General features: G+C 51.1%; 1 protein-coding gene and 1 long non-coding RNA gene across 3 annotated transcripts in view; one reads left to right on the top strand and one right to left on the bottom strand.

The window, feature by feature from the left end:
* Positions 1-20,647, top strand: part of ZNF423 (zinc finger protein 423) — a 337,746-nt gene that overhangs the window by 22,681 nt on the left and 294,418 nt on the right. The gene's annotated exons all lie outside the window — the stretch shown is intronic.
* On the bottom strand, positions 10,101-12,646 carry LOC121045265 (uncharacterized). Its single transcript, XR_005797663.1, has 2 exons — positions 12,043-12,646; positions 10,101-10,535 (listed from the first exon to the last, which is right to left on the bottom strand). It is a non-coding gene; the product is annotated as an uncharacterized LOC121045265 (long non-coding RNA).

Raw genomic sequence — 20,647 nt, 5'->3', positions numbered from 1 at the left:
AAAACAAAACAAAACAAAACAAAACAAAACAAAACAAAACAAAACAAAACAAAAACCAAATGAAAAAAAATGGGGTGGGTAGACTCAGAGGGGACGGTCCAAATTTGGGAACTTGGGGTTTTTGCCTCGCATCTGCATCCTCTGGCTTTTCCTCCTCGAGTCTTGACATCCGCCTGTCCTCTGGGAACCTCTTCATTTCACTAGGATTGTCTTGCTGAATAAAGGAGGGCTGGGAGGTGGTGGTGGTAGGGGGGGGCTCAGGGAGCCAAGTCTGGGCATCTTTTCTTATTTGCCTAATTTCCTCCCTCAAATGTATCTTGTGATTAAACATTTTCTTAGCTGCTTGGTCAGGGCCCCCCGAATTTCTTTTCATAAACATTGGCAAATGAATTTAACAGCCCTGTTTGTATTAGCTGGAGGTTTCATTTGCATAGTGATTGTTCTTATGAAACAAAATAATCGCTTGTAGTTTTGAAACTGTATAAATACCGTGGTCTGGAGCGGGGAGCATGCGCAGACCTTTACTCTGGCATGGAAATCCATCCTGTTCGGGGAGGAAACCTCAGCCTCCAGAAGAGCCAAGTGCAGAGGGTATTCTCTCGTGGAGAGGTGTTTCCCGAGTCCTGGGCTGTGGGTATTGCCTGATGGGTGAGCTTGTGGAGGCAGATAAACCGCTCCTACGCATGTGAACCCCATTCCAATCAATCAGGGGCTGGCAAAGGGGTCAAGAGGAAGGGGATGGAGGTGGGGGGCGGCCACGGCGAGTGGGAGGAAAGCTGCAGACCTGAGCATCTACCCCTTTACGTTGCTGTTCCGGCCTTTTCGATTAAGGTTGCAGACTGGTGGCCTGAGGCCCAGTGTTGCCCACAGATACGTTTTGATTGGGTTGTGCTGTGTTTAAAAGAAATAAACCAACATTGGAAAATCTGGAGATTTCACGGAAAAAATTCATTCCGATTTCTTTCTTAGCACTCTTCGCAAATGGGCAGGTCTGGGACTGCTGGGCCCACTGCCTTGCCTGGCAGCAATTCTGGTGGTGGGGGTGGAGGCTGCTCCAGCGGGTGGGGTGTATTCATCACGGTCCCCTGTGCAAAGGTCACTCATGTATGTGCTTGCCTGGCCCCCAGAGGACTGGGGATCCTGGTTGCAGTGGGTCTCATCCAGTGTGCTGCAGGCTTGAGGCCGGGTGATTTGCTGGGAAGCTCTCTGGGTGCCCTGCTCTGATCTATTTCGAGATGTATGCTCTGGCCCTTCCTATTTGAGGGGCTTCCCCTGGGCCCAATGGCTCTGCCCCAGGGGCTGCTGGTTCCAGGCCTCCTGATGTCCATATTGGCCAAGGGCAGAGATCTGGAAAAGGAGTCACTTTGGGAGGTCACACCCTTATTCCCAGGAGCTTGGCTTTGCTCAGAGCATTCCTGGCCTCCTCCTTAGCGGCTCCCTTTAGAGCCTACTGCCCCCAGAAGACAGGCGTTTCATGATCTCAGACTGTTTTTTAGATCCAAGTGGCGTCGCCCGGCTTGGTCAGCAGGCTTGGCCGGAATGACTTTGTAGCTGATTCTGACACATTTAAAATCTTCTCGTGTTGAGTGGGCCCGGATTGATACCATTTAGTAAGGGAATGGTTGGACAAAAGATCCCGGCTGGATTTGAATTTTGAGCTAAGGAATGGTACCTGCCCCACATCCTAGTCAACCTGACATTGGCGGCCAGAGAGCCCTCAGCTATAGGTATCTGATTGCTCTTCCAGAACCTCCACTTTGTAGGAGGAAAAGTCAAACCACCCTGGAGCCTGGGCGTCCCTTAGGAAAGGAGCTCCTGTGGACCCCAGCACTTCGTCATGGACAGCCCTGGTTGGAAACCACACGCAGGGCTTGGTGTCCTTCCTTCGTACCACGGTCTCATGTTATCCTCACGACATTATCCTCCATCTAATAGATGAGGAAACTGAAGCCCTGAGGCTCCAGATCACATAGCAGGTGAATGGAGGAGTTGGAATTTGAACTCAGGCCTCTTGGCTCCAGTGCCTGTCTTCGTAACTGTGACTTTATTTGCCTTTAGTTTCTCCAACAATACAATAGGGGAAACGTCCCCACCTCTGAGGGGCATTACAAAGATGAAATGAGCAAAGAAAGAGTTCGTTGTGACCTTGGACCTCTGCCTATTAGAGCAGGAATGTGGACTCAGGCACTTTGAGGTTTCTTTAGCACTTTATGACTGGATGGGGTCATTAAAAATAACTTTTTCTCCTCCTCCCTCCCTCCTCTAATCTTTATGATCTGTATTTTGACCATTTGACTGCTTAGGACTGGATTTCCCCCAGGATCCTGAGGTTGTGAAATCCCCCTGGGGAGAGGATTGCATCTATCACTGATCAGGGCCTCTCTTGGCAGGGATGGCACAGAGAAACCTTAAGCTTCTTCTGGAAAGAGGAAGAGCAAGCAGCCAGGCCAGACATTCGGTTTTGATGGAACTGGCTGGCTGACAAGGGATTGTGTGAGTTGGGATGCTTTGGGCTGTGCGACACCATGACATGCAGTCCAGGTTGGAAACAGCTCCAGCACAGGGGGAGGTATCATGGAGGGTGCATGTACAGAGTATTTTAGTGGAGCAGTCAGCACTGTCAGCAGGGACCCAGGTGCCTTTCATCTTTATGCTCTGTCCTGCTCAACCACATTGGCTCTTGGCCTCGGGTTTGTCTCCTCATGGTGAAGAAATGGCTGTTGTGGTGCCAGACATCACACCCCACTCCCAGCCATGTCTTTGTCCAAAGACCAGGAGAGAGAAGCTTCCTTACACAGGCTCAGCCTGCTGTTAGGGGAAGTATAGCTTCCCTACATGGCTCTGCAGTCCTTCCCTTGTGTGTCATTGGTGAGAGTGGCATCCCCGGCATATCCTAGACCAATCACGGGCCAGGTAGGGAACACCACTCCTGGGGCTTTAGAAAACCCCAGCTTTCCTTGCATTTAGTGGCTTCTGGGGATATCTGAACATAATTTGAGGTGGGTCAGCAAGGAGGCATGGGTGGAAAGGCTGCTTGGAAGTTATCCAGCGCTGTGTGGGGACAGGCAGCTCTCGAGGCCCTGTCTCTCTTTCTAGGCAAGGTTCTGGAACATGTCCCTCATTTCCTATGGTCACTTCCCACATCTTGATCTTTCTGGTCCCTGTTTTCCTCACCTCGTGTTCCAGGAGTACCTCGTTTCTAAATTTTTTTTTAACGTTTATTTATTTTTGAGACAGAGAGAGACAGAGCATGAACGGGGGAGGGTCAGAGAGAGAGGGAGACACAGAATCGGAAACAGGCTCCGGGCTCTGAGCCGTCAGCCCAGAGCCCGACGCGGGGCTCGAACTCAGGGACGGCGAGATCATGACCTGAGCTGAAGTCGGACGCTTAACTGACTGAGCCACATGGGCGCCCCAGGAGTACTTCGTTTCTTTGCAGGCCTTCACCCCTGGCTGAATGAGCCCTCCCCCTTTCCTGCCTCCACTGGCTCCTTCATCTTTCTAGACTCAGGCTCAGCATTACCTTTCCTGACTGCCTTTCCCCCAAAGTGGGCCTACTGCTGTTACTCTTTCTTTCTTTCCTTTTGTGTGTGTGTGTGTGTGTGTGTGTGTGTGTGTGTGTGTGTGTGTGTGTCTTGTTAGTTATTCTTGGTAGGAACAAGCATTTGCTTGTTTACAGCCTTCTGCACTGGCTCCCGGCTCTATCTGGACAGGGACTGGGTTCGACTCATCCGCTCCTGGGTCCCTGGACTTCAGGAGAAAGGCCGGAGGGCAGGAGGGCAGGGGTTCAGAAAGTATGTGACCTGGCATGGGCATTTGGTAAATCTGTGCTGAGTGAAGAAGCTGCTGCTACCCTTCCTGGACTCCTTGTCGCTTTCCTCTGCCTCCTGTGCTTCTGTCTGCCTCTCCCCTGGAGAGCCAGATTCCTTTTTGTGTTCGCTGCTTTTTGAGGAGGAGGGGAGGTCTTGCCTCTTGAGTCGCTGTGCCCGTTTTCTCTTTACGGCGACCACTGCTGGCAGTGGCTTCACCGAGGGCTGGTTTGAGGAAGAACCCGCTTCTGGAGGTCAGCACCTGTGCAGGGTCTGTGGGGGGTGGGCTGAGGATGGGGGCCGTGGATTCATCTCTTTGGCTAAGGCCAGTGGCGGGACGGGTGCCCGCCTGGACGTCTGGACCTGACCCTTGGCCATACGGGTGGGGTCGCTTTGCCCTGAGGACAGCTCTTTTCTGCTGCTGGAGGCTCCTTCCTTCGGCCCACGTGACAGCGGGGTCAGCCCACATCAGGGGTGTTGAGTCCATCTCACTCCTGGGGAAGCAGTTCAGTACTCAGCCTTGCAGATGCCAAATCCTGGGTCTGGAGTGGGAGCCAGCTGGTCATTCTAGACAGCACGAAGGTGGGGAGAGTTGGCTGTGGCTCTTTTAAGTTTAAAGACGAGGGATCAGAATCATTTCGAAGAGTTCTTGAACGGGGGAGTCAGATTGGCCATTGGCAGGGGACAGGGGAAGTGGATTCTGGGACACACCCGCATCCTGTGGGCCGCTGCCGCGTTGTCAGCATGGGAGTGGGGAGGGGAGAGGACGGGGGCAGCTCAGGCCAGGTGGGGCCGCGCTGAGGCAGACTGGGGTCACAGAGGGAGTGGGGGTCGGGCTGGAAGGCGGGTGGAGCCCGGTTAGGCGAGGCTGCCGCAAAGCTCTGCCTATGGGTCCGCAGGCTGCCAAGAAGCATCGCTCAGTTCCGAGGGCTGAGGTCTCTCCCTCAGGGCAGAGAAAGCGCCTCCCTGGGTCTCCAGACCTCTTCTCCATAGCTGGTTGCACAGCAGATTATGGCCTTGCGCGGTGTGCGTGGGCGGGACTGCCGCGTGTGTGCATGGGTTCACGTGGGCCTCGCCTGGTGCTTGGCGCCCGCTCCGGGGACCCTTTTGGGAGAGCGTTGGCTGCCGTATGAGCCTAATGAGCAAAGTATTAGGTGGTGGGGCTGTGGGTTCCCCTCCAGGGCTGGGTCTCCCCAAGGCCCCCGAGGTGGAGCCATTGAAGCTGGTGGAGGCTTTCCTCACTCCTGCTGCTGCTTTCAGTGTTCTTGCTTATGTTGCCTTTTCTCTTTCAGTGGGAAGTGTCGGTGTGAGTAATTATATATATTTTCCCAAACTCGAACTATGCTTCATTTAAACTTCTATAAACATGTCTGTATAATTCTAATTAACTGCTCGCGTAAAGCCATCAGAAAGTTACATGGGGAAAGCTCACTTGCCAGACTGTTGCCTAAAAGCCAAGGAAAATATTATGTTCTTCCAACAAACGGACTATTCATGTCGACGGTTCCCAAGATAAACAGGAGATACCGAGGACAAGTGAGATTTGAAGCAGCGATGGCTGAGCCTCTTGTAAGTGGCGCTCACGAGAGCTCTGGCGGGGTGGGTGGTTTGATTGAGTGATAAATGCTCTTCGAGAAAAATGCCCCAGACTTGGAATGCGGGGTCAGGACCCTGGAGATGGGCCATCTCATGGTGCTCTTGTTAATGTCCGTGGGCAGGAGGCCACTCGGAATTAGTGAAAGGTCTGAATTAGAAAAGAGTCCACGTGTTTCTGTCAAGTCCTTTCAGCAGTTTGTACTGGGGTTACTAGAAAGCGTGGACAAAGGACAGGCTTGGGGCTGCTCTGCTGAGTGGGTAAGAATGATTTAAAACCAGCCTTCCTTCCTTCAATCTGTACACCTGTGTGTGGTGTTAGTGGTCAGGGCTGACGGGGACAATGAAAGACAAGTGTGGGGGGCTGGGCTGGGCTGGGCTGGGCTGGGAAGGGAAGGTGTACATTCAGATTGGGTCAGAGGAGGAGACCTCACCGAGGAAGTGACTTGGAGTGCAGATGTGAAGGGGGGTGATGTGACTCTCCAGGCAGAACAGCACGTGCAAAGGCCCAGAGCAGCAGAGTGAGTGCGTGTCTGAGGGAGGCCAGGAGGCCCCTGTGCCTGGGGCTGAGAGGTGATGGATGGGAGGTGAGTGATGACACCAGGGAGCTGATTGGAGGGCAGGGCAGGGCAGTGTAAACAACCCTTTTACTTTATGCAAGAAGATGCTCCTGAGCTGCTTGGCAGTTCTCTGTTTTATTGCCCTTATTATCAGAATGAAAACGTCTTGAAAACTGAGAACAAACTGAGGGTTGATGGGTGGTGGGAGGGAGGGGAGGGTGGGTGATGGGTATTGAGGAGGGCACCTTTTGGGATGATTACTGGGTGTTGTATGGAAACCAATTTGACAATAAATTTCATATATTGAAAAAAAAAGAATGAAAACGTCTTGAACATTTTGCGACACTTGCTCTATTGAAGATGAGAATAATGCATAAAAATATAGAGAAGAAAATAAAAAAACCTCCCAATGTGCCCCCCCGCCCCTCCCCTCCCCCCGCCCACACACACCTGAGCAGGACCGCTGCTGCATTTGGGGAACCCTCCCTTCGGGGACCTTCATTTATCATGTCCCTCCTTCCTGGCCCCTGCAGAGGGCACAGGGAAACTCCCAGGTAGGTCCCTACGTGGGTAGCACAGGTGAGTTGTTTGGGGATTGAAATTAAGGAGGTGTTTGTTGTGCCCTTCGAAAACTTGAAGAGCTGGTAGTTTGGGAAACGGGAGCCACTGGAGGGCTGAGGGTTTTGTGCGGACCACACTCCGTGGTCCCAGCGAACATTTGTTGAGTCCCTACTCCGTCCCGGGTGCTGGACGAGAGTCGTCTGCATCCACATCTCTTCCTTTCCCGCGTTTAGAAAAATGTTTTCTTCACGTTTTTAAAAAATGCTTATTTCATTTATTTTGAGAGAGGGAGAGTGCATGCATGAGCGGAAGAGGGGCAGAGAGAGAGAGAGAGAGAGAGAGGGAGAGAGAGAGAATCCCAAGCGGGCTCCCCAGTGTCAGCACAGAGCCCGACGCGGGGCTTGAGCCTCTGAACCCATGAGATCATGACCTGAGCCAAAACCAAGAGTTGGACGCTCCACCGACTGAGCCACCCAGGTGCCCCACCTCTCATTTTTTTTTTATTGTCATAAGATACACACAGCATAAAACGCACTGTCTTGACCACTTGTAAGTGTGCAGTGTCGTGGTATGAAGCACATTCACCTCTTATGCAGCCATTACCACCATGCATCTCCAGAACTCTGTTGGTCTTATAAAACTGAGACTCTGTCCCCATACACACCAACTCCTCATTCCCCCTTCTTCCCAGCCCCTGGTGGCTGCCATTCTACTTTCCAACGTTTATTTATTTATTTTTTTGGACAGAGAGAGACAGAGCATGAACGGGGGAGGGGCAGAGAGAGAGGGAGACACAGAATCGGAAACAGGCTCCAGGCTCTGAGCCATCAGCCCAGAGCCCGACGCGGGGCTCAAACTCACGGACCGCGAGATCGTGACCTGGCTGAAGTCGGACGCTTAACCGACTGCGCCACCCAGGCGCCCCCATTCTACTTTCCATCTGTATGGCTTTGATACCCGAAGTACCTCATGTAAGTGGAATCATGGAGTATTTGTTTTTTTGTGGTATCACTTAGCATAACGTCTTCAGGGTTGATCCATGTTGCGGCAGGTGTCAGGATTTCCTTCTTTTTTTAAAAAAATGTTTTTTTACTGGGGCAACTGGGTGGCTCAGTCAGTTAAGTGTCTGACTTCGGCTCAGGTCATGATCTCGTAGTTCGTGAGTTCAAGCCCCGCCTCAGGCTCTGTGCTGACAGCTCGGAGCCTGCTTCGGATTCTGTGTCTCCCTCTCTCTCTGCTCCTCCCCTGCTCATGCTCTGTCTGTCTCTCACAAAAATAAATGAACCTTAAAAACATGTTTTTATTTATTTTTGAGAGAGAGAGAAAGCGAGTGAGCATGTGTGCAGGCAGAGGAGGGGCAGAGAGAGAGTGAGATACAGAATCCGAAGCAGGCTCCAGGCTCCGAGCTGTCAGCACAGAGCCCAGTGCAAGGACTTGAACTCTCGAACTGCATGATCATGACCTGAGTCAAAGTCGGATGCTTAACCGATTGAGCCACCCAGGCTCCCCGGTTTCCTTCCTTTTCAAGGCTGAATAATGTGCCGTTATATGTATACATCACATTTTGTTTGTCCATTCGTCTGTGGGTACCTGGTACACACTTGGGTTGTTTCTATCTCTTGGCTGTTTTGAGAAGAATGTTGCTATGAACACAGGTGTACAAATCTCTCTTTAGGATCCTGCTTTCAATTCTTTTGATTTATACCCAGAAGTGGAATTGGTGGATCGAATGGCAATTCTACTTTTAAGGTTTTAAGCGGCTGCCAAACCGTTTTCTGTAGTGGCTGCACCGTTTTATATTTCCACCAACAGTGCACAAGGGTTCCGATTTTTCCACATCCTCATCAACGCTTGTTATTTTCTGTTTTTCTTTGATAGTAGCCATTCTTGTGGGTGTGAGGTGATATCTCGCTGTGGTTTTGGTTCGCGTTTCCCCACGGTGATGTAGAGCCTCATTGCGTGTATGGCGGCCATTTGCATGTCTTTGAAGAAATGTCTGTTCAAGTCCATTGCCAATTTTTAAATGGGGTTGTTTTTGGTGGTGTTTTGCGGTTGTTTTTTAGTTTATTTTTTGAGAGAGACTGAGACAGTCTGGGTGGGGGAGGGGTGGAGAGACAGAGGGAGAGAGAGAATCCCAAGCAGGCTCCAAGCTGCCGGTGCAGAGCCCGATGTGGGGCTTGAAACCACGAAGCCGTGAGATCATGACCTGAGCCAAAACCAGGAGCCGGATGCTTAACTGACTGAGTCACCCAGGCGCCCTGTTGTTGAATAGTAGGAGTTCTCGATGTATTCTGGATTTACGATTTGCAAATATTTTCTCCTGCTCTGTGTCAATTTTCTTTTAGTCTCACACAACTCAAGGAAGCGCCTTGCCGTTATTATCACTGATGATAAATCAGGGAGGTGATTGGTTTTCTCCAAATCACGAAGATAATCCGGGACAGAGCTGGTGATGGGACTCCTTGTTTTACAGCACGTAAGGTGTTAGATGCTGGAGGCCATCCTTGTGGAAATGCATGTGAGGGCATTTGGTGAGTTATGGCAATGAGCCTGACTCGTATGCCCCCGCCTTCAATGGCCTGCCGCTCATCGCATAACCCTTGTTGCTGTTCTTTCCTGTGCTCTTCGAGGTGTTTGTCTCTCTGATGATGAACTCTCAGGCAAGACATCTGGAGAGGTTCTCTGTTGGTCCTTTGGGCTGCGTGGCCTGGAGGTGGATGCCATATCCGCATCAAACGGGGCCCAGTCCCTGGCGTGTGGCAACCCTTTTCAACAACCAGGAGGTTTTATTACAGCAAACTCTTCTGAAACCTTCTCAGGCCCTAGAAAAGGGACACCTGGAACCACCTAGGTCTTACAGGGCCGCGTGGCTTAGATCTGGATGTTAGGGTCTGCTTTTAGCGGCTTCATTCATTCATTCATTCATTCCCTCACTCATTCATACCGAGGTGTGATTTTTCCAGCAAGGAGATTCCCCTGGTCTCAAGTTTCCGGAGGCGCCTGGTATAATCTAGATTCCAATTAGCTTAATTGCTTCATATTATACTTCTTAGAAAAGATTTTTTTTTTTTTTTTCCGGCTGATGGTTGTGGTTCCAGGAATGTCTACCCCCACCGTCTTCCTTCCTGCTTCTTCCTGTTTCTTTCAACTTTTTTTCTCCGGGACTGGCCCACACCTCAGCCCTGTTATTCCCCGGGCGATTACATCAGTTTGTGTTGCAGTGGCCAAAGCAGGGTGGAGAAAACACCAGGAAAAAAATTTATACCTGACATATAAATTTTATACATAAAGCATCTGAATCTCAGTTTTATATAGATCACACATATATATACGTAACGACATGGACCTTTTTAAATAGGAAATTTCGTTTTAGGTTCTGTGTGTCTGTTTCAGGGAAAGCACTGGACACAGACTCTACCCTGAGTTCTGACCCCGTCCCTCTTCCTTTGGCCATCAACTCCAGAGTTTTTAAAAAGTACTTTTCAACAACCAGAGGAAACTGTTACATCCTGATTGACACAGAGGATGTCGGAGCGGCATTCTTGCTGTTAAGTGATCAGGATCTCAGCCAAGGGAATATAATGAAATCCACATAAAAATTTATTTACCTAATGAAAATCCTGGAGTAATGCATAAGTGGTTCTCTGATAATAAAATGCAAATCTCAAACTATAACCAGGAGGACAATAATCTTCATTAAACGTATTGTCTAGAGGAAGCCCGTGACATCCACTTAACAGTGATTTGATTTGTTTAGTAATTTCCACGTAATATTTAAACTTTATTTCGAGCCTTAAAAACCCGCCCACGAGTTTCTTTCCCTTCGGGGAGAAGGGCAGCTGCTAGTGGGTGAGGGTGCCAGCCTGGCAGATTCTCAGGCCTGTGCTACGGGGCACCCTTCAGCAATGGCCTTTTCTAGGCGGCTCAGTGTCTGCTGGAGACGTGGGGGCCAGAGGGAGGCAGCAAGGGGGCAGGTTTCCTTCTGCGCCAGGGACCCGGAAAAGCTCCTGTTCTGCAGGAAAACATAGGATGTGATGACTGGAAAAGCTTAGAGAGGGGAAGTGAGTCTCCTACAGCTTCCAGCCCACTATTGCTGCCTGCCTGCCATCCCACCGGGGCCCAGGGCTTCCGTGAAGCTGTGCCATCATTCGAGTGCTGTGTGGGCATCTCTGCAGGTGCTCCCTGGGCCCCAGAGCATCCAGTGGCAAACGTCTCGTAGGGCTGGGGGGACAGGATGTTGGAAGCAGGGTGGAAGTGCTTTGGAAGGCTGACCCATGTTGGAAACCTGGTGTGCCATGTGTGAACTCAGGATCCTCATTGGGAAAGGGTCACCAGTCTCTCCCTCCCCAGCTGCTGTGAGGACTCGGGAAACATGTGAATGATCTGCCTGGGCTTGGGCTGGGGGCTGTGGTGCCTTGTCTTGGGCTCAGAAGCCTGTTGGGTAGCTTGGAAGGGAAGAATTTGTGTCTGGAGCGTTCTGCCCAGTTTGAAACTAAAGATCTAAGCCCTACACAAGAAAAACGAGCCTTTGGGATTTTTTATTTTTGATGATCACAAAATTCCAAATAAACAGCAGATTAAGGTGTGTGTGTGTGTGTGTGTGTGTGTGTGAAGTTTTCCCATCAAACGTAATGACCTTAATACTCTTCCCCGACCTTCTGTGTTTCCTCCCTCCCTTTTTTCCCCTATCCAGTTACAACTTCTTTTTCCCCCTTGGAATGTTGCAGAGCATTTGAAAATGTACTAAAATGAAAAGAAGCTACCAATAATCTCAAGTGAGAATCTCCTTCCAAAGACAGCTCAGGACTGTGGTTAAGAATGCAGGCCTGTTCGAAGAGCTTCCTGGCTGTGTGCCCTTGGGCGACTGCCTTGCCCTCTCTGAGCCTCAGCTGCCTCGAATGCAGCATCGATGCCATTTTTCTGTGCAGTGGTGAAGATTAAACAAGATAATGTGTGTAGAGTTCTTGGGAGAGCGCTGGCGCTTAGTCAGCGCCTGATAAATGGGACTGCTTTGTTGCCGTATGAGAAAAGGTTGCCCTGAACAGAGGCCCCGTGAAATGGAGAAGTCCGGCTGTTATCCAGGTAGTGGTGCCAGCCGGCCGGCAGGCCAGCCAGCCTTAATGCCTTAAGCCTCCATCCAAGGCCTGGCTCAGGTTACTCCGGGCCCATTAGCGACGCTGGTCAGGGCTTGGAGCCTCTTAAGTTCAAGGTCGGTCACAGGCCTTGTCCCCCACACGGGCCTCTCTGCTTTGCCCAGAGTCATTAGTCACCAGGGTGGCCTGATGGGAGAGTGGGGGTGACTCAGCACCACCCATCCCGACTTCTGGGCCACACCCCAGGGCAAGGCCTTGCTGGCAGAGGGTCCAGGGCCATAGTCCTGCAGAGACTGAGGATCCACTCACAGATCTGTTAAAAGCAGCTAAGTCCTGGTTCTGCCACTGATTAGCCAGGCAAAGCATTTAAGCAATCTGAGCCTCAGTGTTCATACCTGCTGAAGGGGGGTAGCAGCAGTATCTCACCTCTCAAGTTTGCTTTGAGGATGCCGTGTGGTTCACTGGCTGCGGTGAGCGGTGCTGTTACCTTTCCTGCTGGAGGAAGGGAGAGCAGGGGAGGCGTTGGGCCGAGGGGTGGGGGCAGGGGAAGCAGGAGATGGAAGTTGCTAGAAGAGCAGTGTGTGTCTCATCCCTTCTGACGCAGCTGGGCGCCTTGCAGTGGGACATGTATTCGCAGGAGGGAGGGTGAGGGAGCAGCGTCCTTTTGGCTGAATGACTTGTCTTCAGAAACTCCTGCAGGGGTGACTTAGGCAAACGAGTGACCTTCCAGCCCACACGCACTCACAGTTTTGGGTATTGGGGGCTCTCCCCCACACCCTGGGGTTGCTGCCCACGCTCTTGTTGGAACCGATGTATCAGTGAGCCTGACCAGGGACCGCTGGAGGGCCCCTTCTTTCACCTTCCTGGCTCCCCCTCACAGGACAGGCGATTTGGTTTTCTTTAGGAACCATCTCTGGAGGAGGGAGAAAACCATCAGAGGGCATTTGGTGAATCCTCCAGAGCCCTTTTGTGGGTGTCAAACCAGACTCCCGCCGCCGGCCTTTGAGCACAGCTTCCCAGGCTGCAGAGGACCCGGGGCAGTGGGGGGTTGTAATACCCTGAGGCCTGTGGAGCCCAGAAAGGGGCCTGAGTGACAGCCAGACGGGGCCTTCACACACCGGGTGCCAGGGGGAGGGAGGGAGAGAGAGAGAGAGGGAGAGAGAGCGAGCACGGCAGGGGCAGAGGGGGGCTGCCAGCCAGGGACAAAGGCAGAGACGGAGAGAAACAAAGGAAAAGAGAAAATCCCCTCCTGATACAACCTGTGGTTTAAAGAAAAATGTGGTTTGCCACCCCACAATGCTTTAGAGTGAAACTCTCAGTTCATCCAAAAAAAAAAAAAAACAAAAAAACAGCCACCCAGGACCTTTCAACTTTCGAGGCCGGTGCGATAACACCCCTTATCTGATACACTCTTCTGGGCCTGGAAGGTTCCCCCACCCATGCATGGAATGAGTTTGAAATGAGAAGGATCGGAGGCAATCAGCTGCTGCCAAATTTGGGAGCAAACATTTTTCTTTCTGGATTTAAATAATTGCATTGCATCCCCAGCTCTGGTTCTCCTCTGAAACCAGCCCCAAATGACATTTGGCAGGCTAACGATGGTCTGGTTTTCTCCCCCTCCTCCCTGTGGGGCTTTCTCAGAATATTTTCCTCAACGTCTGGGTAGCTGGCTTTTAAACCAGTTCATTTTTTTTTTTTTTTTTTGGTTCGGGTTTCAAATTTTATTAAATTTAAATTTTATTCCATTTCAGGCTATAAAATCTCCAAAAGTGGCTTTGAAAGTGAACAGGTTTTGGCAGGCTGGAAATAGGTTACCTCCAATGCAAATAAAACAGTCTAGCTTCCGAGGAGAACAAGGCTCCAAGGGTTGGGAAAATGCATGGGGCGGTTAGAGACCGTGGCATAGAAATGGTTGGAGACCAATTTAAAAGCACATATATTTTAAATGAAACATTGTGTGGACATATGGAACCAATAGCTTTGCCAAAAGCTCAGTTCTGGGGATCAAGTCTTAAGCGCTAAACTTTAATCTGACTACCCAAGGTGATTTTTTAGCAAATGAAAGCTCCTTTTTGCTTTCTAGTCTAAGGGGAATCTTAATACATTTTTAAATTATTTGGCATTTTGAATTAATTTTCTTAGAATGAAACAAGATTCTTAAATTGGGATCTTGTAGGGAAAAGACAGCCAGGTAATTAGTGAGCTGATCTCCTTTTCTGACACATGGATGGGGGGGGGGCCCGGGAGTTGAACCCCAACCAGGGTGCACACAAAATCTATTTTAGAGCAGAAATTTCAAAGTAAGCAACACCATCTGTTCTTTAATTATTTCTCCTTATAAAAAAAAAGTCGCTAAATTTATTTGGGTTACTTAGTTGGAAAGAAATTTCTTTAAGACACTCAGAACTGGAGCTATTAAGGCAGATTGTCAGCTCTTGTTTGCTAGGTGTCCAAGAACTCAAAATAGTAAAGGCATTTGAGAATTGACTTTCTTTTCCAATGCAGCTTGCTCTTAGCCAGGGTGTGGCTACTGGGCACCTGGGGGACAGTCTTCTGCTCCTATTTGGGGACAGGGGCTATGGGATCCAGTGGAGGGCTCATGCTCTGGCAGGACAGTCTGGGGAGGTGAAGTGTAAAGCTTAGCCTTTTCACCAGCTGATGGGGGTGTACTCCCCTAGAGTGGGGTGAGGCCACTGGGATCCCTGCCTCTTCCAGAGTCCTCACCATTCAACTGTCCATCCGTCCGTCCATCCATCCATCCATCCATCCGTCCGTCCATGATCCATCTATCAAATATTTATTGAGGGCTTACTATGAGCTGGGCACAATATTAGGCCCCATCCTTGTGGAGTATACAATCTTGTGAAAGAAAGAGATGATTGTCATCAACTCCTCACACAGATGAGCCTGTGATTACCAACAATGACATGTGCTCTTTGGGGTCTAGACCAGCACTGTCCAACAGGCCTCTTGTTGATGAAGAGAATGTTCTATATCTGTGCCGTCCAGTCTGTGAGTGGAGCTCAGGAATCTGGGTTTTCACAATGCCTCCCGGTGATTTTGTGCAGTCCTGCTGTAGAGGGAAGGTAGGCCTGGTTGTGATGCTATATTGCAACTCAGTCGGGGGGTGGAGATGTCAAGGAGTAGGGGAATTGGATTTCAAATGAATAGAAAGCTTCCCAGAAAAGGGGATGATAGAACTGAGACTGAACTGTGAGTAACTTGGGGAAGATTGTGGGCCTGGCCAGGGCTCGGGGGGAGGGCACTAGTGGTGTTGATGGTGGCACACGGCTCACCATGCCCAGAAGGCTTGGCACACTTGATGAACTCGGGAAGGGCCACTGTTGGAGCACAGAGAAGGGGGTTTGTGACCTGAGGTTACAGAGGTTGGCAGATGGAAGACCGGGGGATTCCAGCTGTGTGATTCTGGACTAGTGCCTTAACCTCTCTGGGCCTTTGATAGACTGGAGATGCCATACTTTGCTCCTCACTTATCTAATAGGTTCCAAAGGACAGATGGAATGAAGTGTGTGTACCGAGCATACATGTGCAGAAAACAACCTTGGGGGGGGGGGTGGGTTTTAATTTCTTTTCTTTTTCTCTTTTATTAAAAATTTTTTTTTCAAATGTTTTATTTATTTTTTGAGAGCGAGAGACAGAGTGTGAGTGGGGAAGGGGCAGAGAGAGAGGGAGACACAGAGTCCGAAGCAGGCTCCAGGCTCTGAGCCGTCAGCACAGAGCCCGACACGAGGCTCAAACCCACGAACTGTGAGATCATGACCTGAGCCGAAGTCTGATGCCTAACCAACGAGCCCCCAGGCGCCCCCATGCTTTAATTTTTTTTAATGTTTATTTTTGAAAGAGCGAGAGAGCGAGAGAGCGAGAGAGAGCATGAGAAAGCATGAGTATGGAAGGGGCAGAGAGAGAGAGGGACAGAGGATCTGAAGCAGGCTCTGTGCTGACACCCGGGCCTTATTCAGGCTGAGGCACACGGCTGTCCCTGTGGCTCTCAGACCCAGACCCTGGATTGGTGTCAGGGACCCATGTTCCAGTTCCTGCCCTGCCTCCTGGGAAATCCTCTTGGGGCCTCCATTTCTCTTTTACTGAGTCTGTAATCTTGCAGGCCTCTTCCAGAGACTTCATCCGGAACTCCCGGTTGGGCCAAGAGGGTGAGCTCCTACAAGTGCCTTTTAAAATCAGATGTAACCAATTGCCTTTTGGGGAAAGACTTCCTAGTAATTTTAGCAGCATCTTTTCTGGTGTCTAGACCTAAGATCAGCATTTTAGGGAAAAGTGTCGAGATAAACTCTCCCCTACCTCCCTTCTGCCCTCCCTCTGCACTGCCAGGACTCTGTGCACCCCCCTGCCCCCAGAACGTCAGGTGGCCAGATCCTCGGCCGAGCCCCAGCTATTTGGCAGCTGAAAGGTTGTCCCTGGAAGACGGCAGACTTTATTTTGAGATCGCAAATGTGGTGGATGCTTCTCTGCTGGAAAAACACCAAGTGTCTGGTCTCAGCTGGGGGGTGGTATTTGGAGGGGGGGGATATTAGCAGCTTCTTATCTAAAATAGACATGTGCTTCTCTTCCTTCTCAGAAACTTTTGCTGTCAACTGTGTCCTCAGTACTTGGGAGAGCGCCTCGAGTGTAGTCATTGCTCGGTTTTTGCTGTTGTGGCTATTTTTGTTATTAATTTCTGTGTTTCCAGGACTGAAATGTTGCCTTGGTGTCTCTCTAGATAAAGGCACTTACGATGATCTCTTTGGAATCTTCTCTTTTAAACATCCTAGGAAAGTACTGCTTGACTCAAAGGAATGAATAGCTAATGGTAGAATTTTAGCCACCTGGGTAAGACACTGACTTGTAAGGGAAGAGACCTTCCTAGCAGCGCTCATGTCATTTTGACTCCATGCCAACGAACATACTCAGGACCTCCACTGAAATACGGCAACAGAGATTGCAAACTGGTTCTGAGGATCCATGTCCAATGCCAGAATATTTTGTTTTGTGGGCCACTTGGGATTAAAATTTGTTTGGAATTGGAATGTCAGACGTCAAATTCAGAAAACATTGCACACATGCAAAATCCAGATTTCTAGCTTCTTTTCAAAGGAATCAGAAGATCTGACTGCCCTGACGTTAGCTGCACAAGCAGGGATCGGCCGGGGCTGGCCATTTACACCAGGGCGTGCACGCTCTCGCTTGCCACGGTTCCGCTTGTCCCTGCCGTATTAGGTCTTGCTCTCCGTTTTGTGTTAGCTTCCTGGCCCCAGAGCTCTCAAGCATTGCCAGTACTCAAGGGATAAATGAGATGTGTCAGTGACAGTTCCTGCTCCAGCCCTGCTTCCGGCTTGCTGTGTGACTTTGCTCCAGTTATGCCACCTCTCTGTGCCTCAGTTTCCCCATCTGTCCAGTGGGACATTGGACAGGATCAGCGGCTTTCCACTGTACTTGGATGAACTAGCCAGGAGAGGCTGTGAGGTGGGGCGCTGGGCCCCGTGTCTTATTGCCTTTATGAATTAAGGTTCTGCATTGGACTTCGGGAAAGGTAAGGGAAGTGCTTAGCAAAGTCCGGGAAACTGCAAGATCACTTCCTGCTCCGGCCCGTATCAAGATCTGTCTGTCCTGCTGCTGCCTGGTGAGGGGGGGAGGGGGTGGGTTCTTGGGGGAGTTCTTCCCCTCCCCCCCAGACGACTGATTGAGGGAGTCAGGGCAGGGAAGGGATGGTGATGATGATGATAATGATGATGATGATGATGATGATGATGATAATGGCTACATTTACTGAACAGCATTGTTCTCCCACTAAGGCAGATGTTCTCTTCCCCAATTTGTATGCGAGGAAGCTGAGGTTCAGAGAGGTTGAATAACTTGCCAAGGGTCACACAGCTGATGAGTGCCAAGGGTCACATAGCTATGGGCCTGGGTTTGTTTCATTCCCGACCCTGAGCCCCTGACAGCATGCTGCTCCTCCTGGGGTGGCTTGAGAGGGGGCCATTCTCATGTACATGTGTGGGGAGAGCTGGCTGCAGAGGGGAGGCCAGTGCTCTGCTCCATTAAGCTGTGTGTTCTTTGTGTGCGTGTGTGTTTTAAAGTAGGCTCTGTGCCCAATATGGGGCTTGAACTCACAACTCTGAGATCTGGAGTCACATGCTCTACCAACTGAGCCAGCCATGGTTTAAAAAAAAAATACGTGTGTGTGTGTGTGTGTGTGTGTGTATTAAATATATGTGTATGTAAATAACCTCTCTGGATCAAATGGTATAGCCAATCCAGTTCATCTGGTTATTTCGGAGGAACTTGGAGATTTGGGAGTAATTTGGGTAGTTCTCATGATGGGCACGTTTCCTATCTGAGCCTCACGTTGCCCCCCTGAGAGAGGGAATCCCACCTCTGTCCTTGTTTGTCCTCCAGACCCTGCCCCATTGTTGCCAAGGCTGAGTATAACTTCCCAGCGCTCAACAACACCAACGTGCTGGGCACGTCATTTACCCCGTGGGCAGCCCTGTGAGAAGGTAGATTAATTACATCCAGTTTATAGGTGGTGGTTGGAAAGGTGGTGTTACATGTCTGGTCTGGGGTCCCACAGTTGCTGAGGGCCGGTCTGCGACTGTGACCCAGCGCCTTCTCCAAGCCAGCTCTCAGCCCCTGGGAGCCTTTAGCTGGACCCTGGGCACAGCCCCATGCTTTCCTTGCATTGTTGCTTCCTGAGTTGTCTGGGGTTTCCAGGAAAGAGAGGTGGTGGTTCAGCTAATCCTGCTAATTTCCTTGAGTAAGGAGGTGTTTGTTTTCTTCCTTCAGCTGCTTCTGGGGAAGCCTGAGTGAGGCCTCCTCCTGACTTCCTAAGGCGTTTATGTGGGTAAGAGGGGTGTGGACCCTCGGCCCTGGCCTGAGGTGGGCTCCTGCGTGGGGGATGACTGTGGGACCATCCTGTGGGCTCAGCTATTGTGCTGCTTTTCCTGTCCATTGGGGCTCAGTGGTTGCTCACCATAGAAAGGAAATCTGGACAACTCAGGCCAAAAGGGAGTTTAGTGTGAGGGGAGCGGGGAGCTGATGGAATGACTAGAAGGTGAAGCAGGACCCAGGGCACCTGCAGAGATTAGTGGAGCACGAGGAAGTGGCTCTTGTCTTCAGGGACCTGCCCCCGCCCCGGTCAAAGAGCGCCCCCCTCCTCTCTCTCCTGTGTTGCCGTGCTCAAGGACTAATGTCCTGGAAGATCTGAGCATCTAGCCAGGTTGGGTGCCAGGGGAGGGTGAGGAATTTGACTGACAGTCCTTCGAGGTCCAAGTGGGTGAGAAGTGGTTCCCTTGGGCACAAGCAGGGTGCTGATATCAGAAGCTGGCCAGTGGGCACCTGGTGGCCAACGCATCTGCCTGCCATGGTGCCCTGCTAGGTTGTCCATCTTAGAAGATGCCAGCAGCCTGGGGGCAGGAGTGACAAGAGCTTCCCCAAAGTCCTGCAGCCTAAGGGCCAGTCCAGGGTGGGGGACCAGCAAGGAGAGGAGGACACAGCAGTGTTTCCCAAAGTGCAGCATGGGTACCCCTGGTGGTGTGGCAGGGGATTTTAATGAGAACACATATGAACTTAAAATTAGTTGCTAATGGATACACCAGGCCCCAAAATCAGAACACCGCCAGCCATCCACTGCCCCTCCTTGGAGACCACTGGCGTCATTGGTTTCTTGTTCCAGAGCAGTTCGGTGTAAGTGCACACATGTGACAAATGTCTATATTCTCTCTCCCTCCCCCGTAGACATGGAAGCACGCCTACAATCCCTCCCATTTTCTTACTCTCCAATCTGTTAGACGCGATTCCAAACCAGGTGATTCAGGCTGCTTCTGTGCCATGTATGTTAGCTCGGTATTCTTGGGGTGTCACGTGCCAGCCAGCCTTACGTGTGCAGCCTGATGCAGTCTGACGACAGGAACACGTAGGTGTAACCAACATCAGGTCTGGCCTCCCCTGGAGCCTGGCATGCCCGCCCCCGCCCGCCCTCCCCTCCCCTCCCCTCCCCTCCCCACCCCCCACAAGGGTAACACCCGTCCTCCCACCCATCCTCCCCCACACACTTTGGGTTTATGTTATTGTGTTTTTGAAAAAGTTACAGTCAGCACATCCAACGTGAGATTCCCCAGATATTATTGCTTAGGATGAAAAGCATAGTCCTAGGTAGTCCTAGGTGTGAGGCTCTTAATCTGGGGAGACACAGAATTGCCTGGGGTGCTCTTTTGTATTATGACAGTGGGATAAGCCTCAGGTGACCCCTGGGGCCATGGGGGCCTTGTCTCCTCCTGCTGTGGCCCTCAAGCCCAGGCTCCTCCATTTCCTACAAGGCATTGCTCATCTGGAGTGGACACCCCTGTAGGACAAGAGGGGAAACCTAGGGAAATGCCTCCATATTTGCTAGCCTAGTATGGCTCAGCCTATGCCAGTGACGTTGGCCCTGCCTTCTCTCTGCCCCTCTCTCCTCTCATAGTCTGGTCAGGCACCAGGTGGTACTTTAGATGACCTGGGAGCTGGGACCCTCTGACCCAAAGGTTTGGTGTGTGTGGGTGTTGAGGGCAGGATGGGCCTAGGTTTGAATCCCAGTTCTGGCCCTTGTTGGCTGCGTGACTGTGGGTGAGTGGCTTAGCCTGTCTGGGCATAGGTTTCCTCACTTATAAAGCGAGGATGGTTAAATGCTCCTTTGCAGGGTTCCTATGCGGATTCTGTGAGCCCACTGTGTGTTGAACACCCAGCCCAGCGCTCGGTGTACATGCTCAGTGAACGGTCATTCTTGCCACAGTTTCAATTATTGTGCTACTCGGAGGTCTTCTCCCTGTCCCTGGGCCTGGAGCTGCAGGGGAAGTGGGAAAGGAGAGCTTCTCTGCCTGCCCCTGTGGCATCCACCCCAAGTGAGCAAATGCTCTCAGCGGGGCATGGGGAACGGAATCTCTCCCTGGCTGGCTGTGGCCGGCCAGCCCCAGGGCAGCTGTCCTGTTCCCAGATCCAGGGTTCCAGGCTGGGTGGCTGAGGCAGGCAGATTGGGCGGGGG

The sequence above is a fragment of the Herpailurus yagouaroundi genome, unplaced genomic scaffold (assembly GCF_014898765.1).
Source record: "Herpailurus yagouaroundi ecotype Mexico unplaced genomic scaffold, PumYag 190, whole genome shotgun sequence".
NCBI classification, from domain to species: Eukaryota; Metazoa; Chordata; class Mammalia; order Carnivora; family Felidae; genus Herpailurus; species Herpailurus yagouaroundi.
This window is presented reverse-complemented; position numbering and strand designations above follow the sequence as displayed.